The following is an 8,858-nucleotide window of genomic DNA, read 5'->3' as shown; positions in this document are numbered from 1 at the left end:
TTGCATCAAGAAAAGTGGGATTCTCTTGCTAGACTTCAGTGTTGGCTTGTATATGTGGTTGCTTTTGGATCAAGGTAGTCTGTTTTGGCTGCTCACAAAGAGGGGTAAGAAGCCAGAATAAACATTAGGAATTCACTAGTTCCTGCTTAGTTTTTTATCTCTTCCCAATGTGTTGTGCCATCAAAAAAAAAAAAAAGCTTTTAATGTTGCTGATTTTTCTTATTAAATAGTAGTTTGCAGGGATGGGAATGATACTTAACCCTTTCTTCCCATGCTCCAGCTCCTGGGGAGGAAAACTGTCTTTGCGTTCACATGAGAAAGATTAGGCCCCAGCTGTCTCCCTGCTGTGTTTGCTTTTTAAATAGCAAAAGTCAGACATGTTAGCTCAGCCGTTCCCAAGATGGCATCGTGAAATGGGCTTGACTTCTTCCTATAACTGATGATGGCTGAAAAATTCTGGTATATCAGGGGTGGCCCTAGGCTGAGGAAGGCTGTTTCAGCTTCAGACTGGGAACTATAGTGGCTTTTCATGGCTGTGTCTAGTGTCAGAGAACCCCAACATCTATTGCTGAGGCCAAATGAGAGGGTGCAGTGATGAGTGGGCAAGAGAAGTGATGCGAAGCCCTTGAAATCTAGATTCTGCAAGATTCCAAAGCTCTTCAGTTCTACACAGAAAGTTTAAATGCTGTCAAGGAAGGTGTTTAAAGAAGGGAAAGAGGGAGAAAGAATAAGAGGGAGTCTCCTTCCTCCCCTTCCACTAAGCCAGCTTTTTTTTTGAGGTCTGCCAGGATTAGAAATGGAGTTCTAAGAACACCAGTGGGGCTCTTCACCTCAGGAGAGCCATCCTGATTGGTCTTTCTCTGGTAGTTGAAGATGGTTTAGGATAAATAAATGGCTGTTACATTTATGTCCTGCCTTTCCTCCAGAAGGTCAAAATGGTGTTCATAGTACTCCCTCTGTCTATTTTCCCCACAACAACTACACTTCGAGGGAGTTGAACTGAGAGAGAATGGCTGGCCGAAAGTCACCAGGTGAGCTTCTGTCACCAAAGGGAGATTTGATCTGGGTCCCCTTAGCCCCCACACCACACCAGCTCTCTCATATGCTTCCTGAAGAGCATGTTCTCATTGTAATTTATGCTCCTTTTCTATTGTTGAGTCTAAAATGATTTTTGTTATTTTGGTTCTTGTTAATGTGTGATGTTAAGTGCCTCAAGTGTGTTAATGTTTTCTACTACAGATTAAGGTTACTATGGTAACTAATCATTTTGGCCTGGTGGAGAGGTTGAATTTAATTGTCCTCTTTTCGGATGTTAATTTTTGCCCCTGGGGAGAAGAACGTGCCTGGACTTGTTTTAGTTTCAGTTTTCTTTCTGTGTAGGCATGTAGAGAGTTAAGCAGCTCTCACTGAGAGCCTATAAGAATGCAGAAGCTTTTAAATATGTTTGCTTTCTGTACATAAAAATTATTTTTATAGAAATGCCCGGTGTGTGACTTTTCTGATCTCTCCTGGGCCAAAGGCTTTCTAGCACTCTGCCAACAAAGTGCTCCACATTGAAGTGGGAAAAATGCTCAAAAACTTGTGGCTGACTAATTTCTGACAAACCAGAGATTTTGCTTAGGTTGCTTTTAGAATCAGATGGCAGCTTCTTACCAGTGAGAAATCTTGCACACCTGGCTTGTGGCAGCAGGTACAGAAGATGGCCACGGAAAGGTGAGCAGAAGTTGAACTGGAGAGACTGAAAGCATTAGCCCACTGGCAGTGTTCTTGCCCTGTGGATGTGTAAAAAAAGGAAGGAGAGACTTGTGTAGACTCCCTAATAGTAAATATATAGAAAAAGAGCCACTTAGTGTTGTAGCAACAAGACCAACCAACCTTTCCAAACCATTTCTGATTTCTTTTCCAGAATCAGTCTATATATAATTGGAGCACAATATTAGGGTATCCCTTGAAGCAAGATATAACTTGAAAGTATGGCTCTAAATATCTATCCTCTCTCTCTCATCCTCTATCCTCTATCTATCTATCTCTATCAAGAGGGCAATAAAATAATAAAATGTATAATAAAATGGCCAACTAAGTGGATCCAGAAAACAATCTGGATCACAATCTGATGGTCTTCTGCCATTGTTGCTCCATAACAAGAAGGATGGACAAAATGCTTCAAGTGGTTCAGGAACTATATTTTGTATTTTATTTTTTATTGAGCTACTCATCAAAATTCCATGACCCTTTCCTATATCCATCATCACCAGTTGAAATCACACTATTGTATATTTCAAGTTTGGATTTTTAAGGATTTATTTATGAATGAAACAGCTAAAGTGTATGTCAATAAATCTGAAATGATGTTATCTAGATTGTTGTAGGTATGTATGAAAGTAAGAATCCAGAGGCTGATGCTAGTTTCATGTTATGCTCCCATAAATGGGGTACTGGAAGAATTAGAGATGGGAAGAATTGTTCAATGTTCTGAATAAATGGGAGATCCAGGAGAAAAAGAGTACAGAAAAAGTGTCTGGATATTTGGGAGACCCAAGAACAAATGAATGGTAACTGTTAAGCATCAGCTTAGAAACAGATTGGTTTGAAATAGATGGCTTAAACATGTCTATTCATATGCCTGCAGAGAAAAGGGACACCTGCATCACACAGGGATCAAAAAAGGCAAGGTGGCAGCTGTGATCATGTGATCACCCCCCACCCTCTTGTACATGTGTTGATGTCACTTACATACAGATAGGTGGAGCTTTGATCATTCAATTATAACAAGTATTTGGCCTTGTTTGACATCCTCTGGAGGATGCTGGTGCAAAAAAAAGGTCTATACAAACAAAAACATGATTGGTTTTATTGTTTATAATGAAAATTGAGAGAATTAGTGATGTACATAAGCATAATAAAAGGGTGTGAATGTGGCACAGGTCTTTTTTTTTTTTTTGATGAAGAGTGGATCTTATTAAGAAAGGGACATGGAAAAAAAGAAAGAAGTGTAGGAAAGAATTTATTTATTTATTTATTTATATCATACATTTGTATGGCTGCCCATCTCACTGAACATGACTCTGGGGGGCATACAACCAACACTTTAAAAAATGTCAGGGCTATTAAAAAAAACCCCTTAAATATAAATAAAAGCAAGATTGTGGGAGAAGAACATCTATCTAAACACAATACAACCATCGTGCAGGCTCCCCATGGGACCCCAAGGCTGCTGGAAAAGCCACATTTTCAGGGCCTTCTGAAAGTTTAACAGGGATGGTGCTAACCTCACCTCGGGGGCGGGGGGCAGATGATGTTCCAGGGAGCAGGAGCCACAGCAGAAAAGGAAGGCATGCCATCTGGATCCTGTCAGATGGAACTTGTTAGCAGACAGGACCCCCAACATACCCCTCCTGCTGGACCTGATGGGATGGGTAGATGTGATTGGGAAGAGGCAGCCCCTCAAATAGCCTGGCCCCAGTAGGGCTTTAAAGGTCAAAAACAGCACCTTGAACTGGACCCAGAAGCAAACTGGCAGCCAATGTAGCTCACGGAACAGAGATGTAACTTGTACCATCCTAGCAGTATGCAGAACTGTCTGCTAGAACCCAACCACATGACAGAAAAAAATGCAGAATGATAAAAATGGTTTTAGAAGTGATGGAGAAATGATGTAGTTTCCTTGTGAAATGGTTGTACAACTTGTTTAATGTATATATGAGGCCTGCATTTGTGCCTCATGATTGGAATTATTCTCAGTATATATTTATCCCACCTTTTTAAATACATATTTTGGTCAATTTAAGGCAGCAAACATATCTAATACTCCTGCCTCCTCCTATTTTCCCCACAACAACAGCCCTGTGAGGTGGGTTGGACTGAGAGAAAGTGACTGGCCCAAAGTCACCCAGCTGGCGTTCATGCCTAAGGTGGGACTAGAACTCTCAGTCTCCTGGTTTCTAGGCCAGCACCCAGAATAACAGAATGCTGTTATTGCTTCCCTACACAAAGGAAATGGTAGCAAGCGTGAATGCAGAGACTATTGATGGATTAGTGCATTAAATATGCCTGTGAAAATGTTTTGTAGAATTCTGATAAAAGGGGTACAAGATGTGGTAATGAGCAATATTTGGCCAGCACGGTGTGACTTCATGCTGAATAGGAAGTATGTAGGCCAGATGTTTGCTCTTTAGCAGGTCACTGAGAAACAGATGAATGTGATAAAGACTTGCACAATTTTTGATCCAGTAAAAGTATATGATGAAGTGAATAGGCTTATTAATATTTTGTCTTTATTGCTTTACTAGATAGATAAACAATATGAACTTAAAACAGTACAAAAAAGAGGAAAAAAATAAACAGAGCTCAAAAAAAAGAAAGGAAGAAAGAAAGAAAAGAAAGAATACACCCACAAACATGTACACACACATGATAAAATATATATCTTATTAAAATCTGTCTTTAAATTAACCCTTGAACACACAGAATAATATTGGCCAGTCTTTCTTTCATATTGGTAGGAAGTAAAGTCAGAGGCAGAAAGTGAATTCATCTTTTCAACCCAAAATTTTAAATTAGGTCCAGTGTATGGCAGAATATTTCTATCAGACTACTTTTTTAGCTATGGTCTGTGGTAAATCTAGAGGTCTTCATTAATGGATTAATTCCAAATCTTTTTATAAATAGTTTAACATCACATTAACATCTTCAAATCCTATTTTTCTTCCTAGCACCCTACTGAAAAATGTATTAAACCTCAAAAGGACAACCAGAGAGGAAACTGATATTACATGTATCAATTTCCTTTCCATCATATTGCCACACTTCCTACATACTGAGCTTGACATCCAACGTTTACTATAATCCTGTAGGATTTCAGTGCGTAAAGTGAATAGGTTTGAATTGTGAAACAACTTGCCCTAAACTGAAGGCTGCTGAATATAGGAGTAGTATGCGCACAGCAGCTCTTGAAGAGATCTTCAGAGCACTTAACTGGGGAGAAAGAGGCATTAATGCACATGGTGAAAGGTTCACTCACCTTCGGTTTGCTGATGACATTGAGATGATCAGTCACATCACCGAAGATGAAAACTGCTTAAACAAGCTCAATGAAGCGAGTAATGCAGTTAGCTTAAAGATCAATAGAAACAAAACTCAATATATGCGCAACTGATTTTGCCAATACCATGGAATGAAACTTGGAAATGAGCCAATAGAAGATGTAAATTCTTCCATCTATTTTGGTCAGGAAATCAATAACACACACAACATTGACCAAGAAGTATCATGCAGAAGAACAGCAGCACGGGTGAGCTTTAATGGCATAAAAACATTTCTCCAACAGATGGGAAACACCAAGACAAGAGCAAATACTTTCAACACCCTGGCCTTTGCAGCAAGGATCTATGGAACCTACAGAAGTCAGATGTAGAAAAGCTTTGAGTCACACAGTGTGTAATGGAAAGATAAATGCTAAATATCTCTCTCAGAGATCGAACTGGAAATAAGGTAATTCAGCAACAGACTAATTTCAAAGATGTCATAAAAATAGCATTAAAAATGGAATTATAAATGGTCAAGGAACATTGTACATTTACCTGACAATAGGTAGACACAAAAAGTGACATGGTGGTGGTGCTATAATCACACAAGCCTGTTTGGATGACCTCCTGCAAGATGGAGAGATGGACTACAAAAAGATCTTGGTACCAACTGGAACACCACAGCAAAAGATCAAATTAAATATAAGTATTTGTTGGAGTTGTCACTGTGGAGACAACACTCTGCAGATGAATACCACCATAAAGGGATAAAGTGGAAGTGAAATGTGTGTTCTTTGTATGTAGACAATGCTGTGTAATTGTCTGAAAACCTAAACCTACAAAAATTTGCAAGGAATGTTAGAGAAACTGTATGATGCAACAAGGAGTATGGAGCTAATGTTAATGTATCAAAAACCAAAGCAGTTGTTCTTGACAGCAAAAATGAACAACTGCAAATTATACACAAGTGGCAAAAACCTAGAGGAAGCAGGTAAATTGTGCACCTTGGAAGAATGTTTACTAAAGATGAGAAAATGGTTGGAGACATTTTAAGTTGTGAAACGCTGGTGGAAAGGTGGCGGGTAATAGCTATTCCATTGAAAGAAGCAATCATTATTGTATATAGAAGTGTGCTTCTAACCACTTTGTTAAATGGAAGTGAGTGTTGGTTATGTCAGAAGAAACATAAAAACAAGTTGGATGAAAGTGGGAATGGAGTACTTAAGAAGCGTGTATAGTAAAGCAAGAAAAGTTAAGAGTCAAATTAACGGGTGATGAGTGAAGGTGGTCTGAAACCAAAAATGACCAATACAAAAGAAATATATTGAAGTAGTTGAGTCATATTGAGAAAATGACTGAGGGCAAAACAAATGAATGAAAGAAGAGTAAATGAGTCAAGAAGAAGGGGGAGACTGTGATATGTTATGTTGGGTGAAGCTGATGAGATCCTGAAAAAGAGAGAGGTGAGATGTTCCGATAACAAAAGAGAAAGCGTGAAGAGATCGTGGTGGCAGCAAAGATGTTTTTCAAAGATAGAAAGGTATGGAGAAGTGTTATGAATTTCTGTGTGGTAAGAACAGCATATCTTGCTTCAGTAGAAAGGGGCAAAAGTTACTTTATACCATATAATTCAGAACTGTGGCAATACAACATTTAAGTATTCTATTACTTTGGATTAAATATCAATATGAAAGCTCCAAGAAGCAACAGGTTCTTGGTTTGGGTAAAACTGAATTAATTCTTTCTCTATAATGTGCAGGGTTTTTATTTTTATGTAGGAGAGATCTTGGGCAGAATTTTAATTATTAGATTTTGGGGATGAAATTAATTCTGTTGCATCAAATAGCAATCCAATGAAGATGGCAAGAACTGTTCAGAAACTGCTGGCATGATTGTTAGCCAATAATGAAGCACTGACAGCAGTTGCAGCTGGAAAAAATAGTTGATATTTGAACAGCAAATGCCACCTTGCATTGAGTCTAAAACCAGATTTGCTCCAAGTCTACATTTTAAATGACAAAATGGACACTGCGTCTGCAACTGCAAAGACACAGCAGCATCAGCACAACTGCTTTGCAAGCATCAAGAGCTGTACAAGTGGAATAGGACATGGAAATCTGGTTTACCAAACTGACTGATGTCTAGAAAAAAATTAACAAGAGGTTAGTTTGAACAATGCCATAATTACATCTTTAACAAAGTCTTATCCTTCCTTCCCCTCCCCCAGTGGCTTTCATGAAAATGCTTAGCTGTAGTTAAAACACACATGAACACAAAACTGTTAAGTTGCTTAATATTCTCGGCATATCTTGCATTGGTTCCATTATTACGCTTCAAAAGGCAACAGGTTATTCCATCCATTGAAATTTTACTATCCCATGGGGAAGGGCAAGAATTGTAGATGAATTCATGGAGGGCCACCTAAACAATGGCCTGGCTATTCAAGGATTGTTCTTGCCTTTGGTACAACTGGATGTTCACCCCAATGGATTCATATTCATTCACTCCAAGTCCTTAGATTATGATAGAAACTGCAAGAGAAAATATGGCATTGATTAGGACAAGCAAAACATCTCCTTTGCTGAATTACTGGCCCAGGGACTTGCAAAAGAACAAACCCCGTCAGTTCAGCCATAAAACTCCCAAGACCAAGGGTTGTTGACAAAGCTGGGAGAAGATACTAGGATGTGTGCAAAGGCTCTGAACAGCAAAGGCCAGTATAAGATAAACCCATAAAAATAATTTCTTAGAAAGTAAATATGTTTATGAAATACTGCCTCATGGTTCTCTCAACACACCATTGTTTTTAGTTCCACTTCATTGTCTCACAGATTTCACCCCATATCTGACCTTGCTAACCACATGCACCAATCACATGTATGTTTAGCCCAATTATATGTATATTCTAATTTGTATAACCCTATAAAAAGGGGTTGAATTCCCACCTCTTTGCTGGCTCCAGTACCATAATAAACAATTTGTGCTTCAGTGGATGGGTGCCCTGGTGTCTGTTATAACTGAACTCTTGGGGGAATTTAAGACAGAAATTTCTCTTACAAAACAGTGTGGCACCTTTTATCAAGACTCAAAAGAAGCCTACAAGTATAAACCACCTCTCAAAAACAAAATTACATTCCCAACTGTCAAAAGTATACCCAGTAATCAGAGTTTTTTTCCCTGGGAGGGGATAGAGCATATAAAATACAACTGTATTAATCCAGGGACCTGGGTGGTGAGAGATGAGATGTCACCAGGCTGCCTTGCCAGCCAGAGCTAAGCTTGTTTATTCTTAGGAAGCAAAGCAGAATGTGGCACTCAGACAGCTGCTGCTGTTGCAGAGACCAAAACTGCTTTTGACTCACAGCTGAGTCTGAAGTATCCTGATCCTCCTTCCTGCATACATTCAATTGAACCAGTATTTCTCGACCTTGGCAGTTTGAAGATGTGAGGACTTAGGCTGACCATACATACCATTTTGAATGGGACAGTCCCGTTTTTTTAACATTTCCCCACCGTCCTGTCGTTTTAATATAAATGTCAATTTTGTCCTGTTTTTTAAAAAACTTCAGAGACATTATTGGGAAAAGCGGGAAAAAATTAAAATTGAAATTGAAAAGGAGGCTGACTTGGCAGTAGTTCTCAATCCAGTGGGAAACCTAGAGCAGGAACCGCAGGAACAGCTGATTGGCAGTGAGCAAGAGGAAGAGTCGCTGCCACCAATCAGTGCAGTGGAAGATGGTTGGAAAAGCACGCCCAGCAGAAAAGAAGCTGATTGGCTCTCAGGCCAAAATGGCAGGAAGAAAATAAAATAAAAGGGTGTGCCAGAGAGGAACA

Source organism: Candoia aspera, chromosome 2 (genome assembly GCF_035149785.1).
Source record: "Candoia aspera isolate rCanAsp1 chromosome 2, rCanAsp1.hap2, whole genome shotgun sequence".
Classification (NCBI taxonomy): Eukaryota; Metazoa; Chordata; class Lepidosauria; order Squamata; family Boidae; genus Candoia; species Candoia aspera.
The sequence above is the reverse complement of the archived record's forward strand: the minus strand, read 5'-3'. Positions refer to the sequence as shown.